We start from the raw sequence: 6,427 nt of genomic DNA on the forward strand, positions 1-6,427 counted from the left end.
GGAGTTCCAAAGAACTTATCTGTGGTCTCATCGGTTTTTCTAAAGTTTCTGCGGAGATTTGTAAACGCGTTTACATGAACATCATACTCGACTCGCAACGTGGATAATTTACCGTCAACGGCGCTAGCGCTTGCGGCAAAATATTGTTTGTTTGCGGCATCTTCCGACGATGTTGGATCTCTTAACACGGTTATTTTGTTACCGTTCATGCTGAGTTCACCTGTCATTGTATCACCGGTCTTTTTTGCTGCAACTTTCTGCATATCATCTCGCAGCGCCGCGATTGATATCAGCGAATCTCTGATTTTTCCAGGTGTCAGTGAACACAGGGATGTTACCCGGAATGGCTCCAATAACCCTACGAATTATTTCATTCCATTTGATATCACTGGTTTTTAGTTTTCCGTGCCGGTCCTGAAAAATAACAACTTCATCTGGGTCTATCCCGGTCAGACTTAAAAGATTATCGATTTCATCCTTGGTCGCATATTTTGATAAATCCACGTCGGTGCGCTTTACTTTTCTGTTGAGAAGAGATCTTCCGTAAATATCAACCATTATTTGATAGGAAACTGTTTAAATCGACCCGTGGTATACTCGTGCACGACTTTGTGAGGTGGTTTGATTGACGCTGATATCGCATCGAGAACATTTAATACTTCACGACCACATATCGGAGGATCGGTCAGTGTTTGTGTTGGCAGTGTTGAGTACCAAACTTTCGCGGGGATGTCTTTTGTATATTTGAGAAATTCAACTGGCGGTGCTAACCCATACGAATCAAAATAGATAATTCCACGTGGATCTATCGCGTAAGCAACCCAGTGAGTTCCTGGATCATCGCTGTTATCAAGATTAATAATTCCGGTTTCTGGATTATTCGGTTGTCGTGGTAGTTGATCTCGCATAAATACACCTCTGAAATTTTTTATATTTAATTGTTTAACAGCATCGAGCAAATCAAAATTGGACATCGGAGTAAAAACACTTAGAACCGTTTTGGGTACCATGAAGGCGGAGTTCCTGGAAGTCTTAGCCCGCGTCCCTTTTTTTTGTATCCTTTCCCTGTGGCTTTCTTTAGTGCCATTCCAGCAGCGGTTCCAACAGCTCCTAACGCGGCGGCTTTGGCAACAGCTGGGGCAGCAGCAGCTCTCAGCGCTGGTATCGCGGCGAGAAGAGGAAATATACCGCCGGTTTGAACCATATTTTTGACAGCTGCAGGAGATAAATCAAGCTGAGTCCCAGTTTTCGCTTGCTTCGCCTTATTGAAATGATTAAGATGTGTTTTAGTTAATGACAGTTTGTTTGGGCCACCATTAGCGATTTGATCATGTTTTAGTGTTATCGTTGCCCCGCATGTGCTCGCGTTCTTCGATTGTAATTTCTTGGCCTGACCCGGAGTCAGAGTGACATTAACGTGACTGTATGACATTTCTTATAACTTTGCGATTGATCTAATTGTCTACATGTTTTCCACTGGTACATCAACGACTCTCATTCGACCACCAGCACCTTCAAGTAACATTGCTTTGTCACTGAGGATGACCGCGATTGCTCTAGCACCTCCAAGAACTGCTGGTGGACCAACTACTGCTGCTGGTACTCGAGCCAGGCGAGCCCGAATAACTATATCAACGACAGATTTTCTGAATAAATCCAAATGCTCCAGCGAAAAGTAATAGATCGGATACAACGTTGTAAAATCACGCTGGGATATTTGCAACCCAGTGTCAACGTTTTGATCACGCCCATCATAAGACATCAATCAATAATATGCCCGTACAACCTCATTTTGTTCAAAATTTAGATTTATGTCTTCAGCGTGTTCTTGATGTCCGTTTATTCTTAGTGAAACTTCAGAAACCCCAAATGGGTCAAATATCATTGGACTTGCTTCTTGGTTATTTATTCTAGAATATGCCTGAAACGCGATAAATATATGTCGTGCTGCTGACACTCCCTGTTGTGATCCTAATTGCCACGTAAACAATCCAGCAGCGTTAATAGAAATGCTATCTGTTGTCATTGCTAACCATGATAACAATGATTTTCCACCTTGATCCATAAAAGAAAGTAACCGTTGTTCTTCAGTGACTGATGGAGTCATTGTTGGCATCCACAGAGATAGTTTTCTTAACACTACTTTACCAGGATCAACTCCAGCAGCTCGCCATATTGCATCATTATCAGAGTTTTTTCTGACGAGCACTACTGTATGCTTGGCACCAAATATAACCCTTTGGACATTTCTGCAAAATCCAAAAATATGAGATAGTGGAATAGCATAGGAAAACTCTTCGTTGCCGTTCAGCATTGTTCGACGCGCGGCAAAACCCAAGTTGAAATTTTCGTTCATGGACGCAACTGCATCCCCAGCCGCGTTCATCGTTACATTTTTATTTTCCGGATGATCAGATGTATCCTTCACAAACATCATTGTTGGACCAGCTGATCTTGTGTAATCATCAGAATATATTGCAAGACCAAGTATCGTCGTGGCAACATCGACATTGTCCAAACACGACTCAATATCTTTTCCATCAATCGAATATGTGGCTTTGTTAAATAACGCCATCACACCATTATTAACAAAACCAACACGATCGCCTATCCCATACCCAGCATCATCCGCTTTTACGATTCTACCTACAATTTCAATATAAGCTTCACAAGGCAGAAAATATCTACTCGTATCATGAGTTTGAAATTCATTTCTCCCCTGCGCATTGGGTGTCTTTGCGTCATAGGAATAATATTGATAATCGCGCAAGGATTCATCCTTTCTGACTGGTTTATCCATATCAAATGCTACGTTGGATACGCGTTGAAACATCTTATTGTAATGTATTATTATCTAAAACGAAGACCACTTCCCGCTATTAAACTTGAAGCTATATTTTTTTCTATTTCTTTGGAAGGTACATTAATCAGCGACGCTAGTTTTCGATTTGCATTTTCATTTATTATTTTGCTAACATTTGCAGGCATGTCCGCGGTGATTGGTAATTTTACCATCTGAGGTTTTCTGCGTATTAGTCGTGCTAGTCTATCTTTGATTGCCAAGAACGCTTTGCCGGCAGCATCACTGATTACTCCAGGAGCTTTATCTTTAATAATATCAATAGCTTTTGACGAGAATTGTTTTGCAATTGGCCCCGCCTTTGGAGCTATTCTTGTAAACAATCCTTGAAAAACATTTCCAAGTCCATCTCCATAATATGCACTGTAAACAGGATATCGCGAATTTACCACTCTCACTCGTTGAGACATATGATGAGAGTCATGTATGATCATCTTATTTAATTGTTATTTATCTAATCGCTGTCAACAAGTTCATCAATAAGTTCTCGATAAATGTGAGCATCCATGATACCACCTTGAAATAATCGCTGACAGATATCAGCCGCTTCATTAATTATTTCTGGCGAGTTATTTCCAGCCCGCGCTCCTCCTATGAGAACTTCTAACCGTGATACATCATTGATGATATTATCAGGACAAGTAATTCCCAAACCACTGCCAGTTGCTCCTTCTTCTGTTGTGCTTTTCTTAGATAAGGATCTTGCTTTTTTAAGAAACTCCTCTTTTCTAAGTTCCGGCGAAGAAGACTGTTGTTGTTCGATATGTTGCAGACGTGAAGGAAGTTGATATTAAGGTTCCTGCTGGGGTGCTATTTGTTTCAGTGTTTTTTTTAATAAAGGCTCTTTATTTCTTCATCAAGAATTCTGTATTCTAAATCATCATCTCTGGCCTGTTTTTTGTTTTTATATATGCGATATATCCACTTAATAAGATTGTCGTCGGTTACTGTTTCAGAACCGGGTTTTAAGATATTAGATTTATCAAATATACTAATTAACATTTTTTCAGGCAATTCTTCTCTTTAAGTATTTTTAATATCTTCAATAAAATTCTTCTTAAATTTTGTAATCAGTGCAGTATTTTCCTTTATTGGTTTAGACGCGAGTTCAGTACGAATTTGTTCAATACCTTCAAGTATTTCTTCGCCGGGTTGAGCCGCAGCTATGTCAGTTGGAAGGTCTCGTAAAATTTTTTTTGTTTTTTTAGTTCTTCTAGCAATTTTTTTCAGTCTGCGCGACGGTTTGTTTTAGCTCTGGAAGAATACCTTTTGTTTCGTCACTAGGATCTCCCAGTAAAGCTCTTTCAGTGACCGCCGCAGCTTTCTCAGTAGCTGTTGTAACGGGTTTAAATAAATGTTCCACACCTGTCGCAAATTCAACTTGTGCTTCTTGCCGCGCTTGTAATTTTTATCTTACAGAATCTCTCATAGGAAGAAATTTTTTTATTGCTTCTAGTCGCTCTCGAGCTAGTCTAGCGGAATGTGCTTCTCCGATGTTGGCCATTATTGTTAATTTAAATTTTTAATTCACAGCAGCAGAGGGGGCGACGACAACAGCACGGAGCAACAACGGCGACAATTACGTTTACAACGAAGCACCCTCGCGGTTTTATTTCGGCGTCGGTGACGAAGTCACTGAAGTTGTAGGCGCCGCCCCTTCTGACGACGACGACAACTAAAACGCCGCGACAATTACGTTTACAGCGTCAACGCATTTTTATAAAGGGTTTATTTCGGCGTTTGGAGGCTTAATGAATCTATTTATCAAAAAAAGTATTCAGGGTAAATTTATGCATATACATTAATAAATGTATGTTAGTTTGAAATCATATGTTAAAAGTCCTAAATATTTAATAGACTATTAACCTGTCAAGTAGGTACGATACAGACTTGTGTTCTGGTGCAATTTTATTCTTCGTGTTCATTAACGATCTGATTGAAGTGATACGTGCAAAATGTTCTCTCGCAAATACTGAATATAGTTTTTGATTTAAACACACCTGACATATCACTAATGGTGTTTCGATAAATGAGCTTATTTGCCAACTTGCGGTATGAAGAAGAAATTAACAATTAATGTACCACATAGAGAATGAATAACTACAATGCAATCTATTTTTGATTATGGAAAGGGTCAGGGATCGGTCAAACATCAGAAAAGAACCACAACTGGCCAAGAGCAGACATAACAACGCTCTACCCATTGGCACATCACACCATATCAAATCAACATATTTTATGTTAGTTCCTACTAAACATTTCATGAACAATCGTTGAAAAATATTGAAGTTATGAAGATTCGAATTTGTACATGATATATAGTTGTATTCAGATATAAGATGGACATTAGGTATTAAAGTGCCATACCAGTGTATGTAAAGTAAATATAATTCAATATTATTTGAATAAAAAATCAAGTCTGGAAGCGGTATAAAAAAAAAACCGATGAAAAAATTCGCCATAATAACTGAGAAATACCCTCAGGTGTGTTTTCGAAAATAATACACATCGGACCAATTTTATCGCTCGGTAATTTCTCGAGTGTGTAGATAGCCTGACGTCATATTTTGAACACACACATTACTTCCGTTTCTATCGAAACATAAACAAAGCACTTGTTCCGTTCCATATTAGCTAGTTTGAAAAGTTTTATCATCACAGTCATGCCAAGGGGAGATCGTGGAGGTACAAGCAAGGGCAGCGGGGTCAGGTGTGTTACAGCAAATTGTTGGAATTCAAATGCTCATGGGTTTTCCATGCATTCCTTTCCGAAAGACCAAGCACTTCGTCGCAGGTGGACAGATTTTGTAACAATCAAAAGAGCAAACTGGGATGGTCCGACTGAGTTTTCTGCCCTCTAGGCTCTGCTCCTTTCAGTTCACACCAGAATGCTTCCCATTTAGGTATAAATTTGATGTTGAGCATATGGGTAGGGCACCAAAAGAAAGCCAAACTCAATGATGATGATGCTCCGTCATTCCACTGAGTGAAGGAAACTGACAACCAAGCCAAGGTAACTGCTAATGTATCAGAAACTTCAACACCAAATCATCAACTGTGTAGGCTTGGAATGTTGTCACCATCAGAGTTAGTAACTTGTTAAGTGTCACCATCAAAGAAAGTAAGAAGGGGCTATTCAAAGAGAGAAGTTGCAAGGGTGAGTTTTTAATGATACGTACCATATTATATATATGATATTCAAAAGATCAGTCACTGCAACATTTCCATTTCTATCCTATAGAACGTTTTTTCATAGTTTTCAAAACAAATGCATTAAATATCTAATCAATCAAGAACTGAGATATAAACAGTGCATAAATAGTCACAATTTTCATGTTGCCTTCAACTTTGTTTGACCATGTGAATAGAAAAATCTTTCTGCTGGTAGATTTAGAAGGCCTACATATATTTTTCATTGTCGGACAAATGTGTGAATCAGATTACATATAGATATTTACAAACGTGATGAGGTAAATTCCCATCCGCAATGAATAATAATCTGAATAACACAAAATGTAGTAGAAATTTTACAATATTGTGTTATGATTTTTTTCGGTGGTAGTGGTG

Source organism: Sinohyriopsis cumingii, chromosome 3, assembly GCF_028554795.1.
Source record: "Sinohyriopsis cumingii isolate HCF-2022 chromosome 3, ASM2855479v2, whole genome shotgun sequence".
NCBI classification, from domain to species: Eukaryota; Metazoa; Mollusca; class Bivalvia; order Unionida; family Unionidae; genus Sinohyriopsis; species Sinohyriopsis cumingii.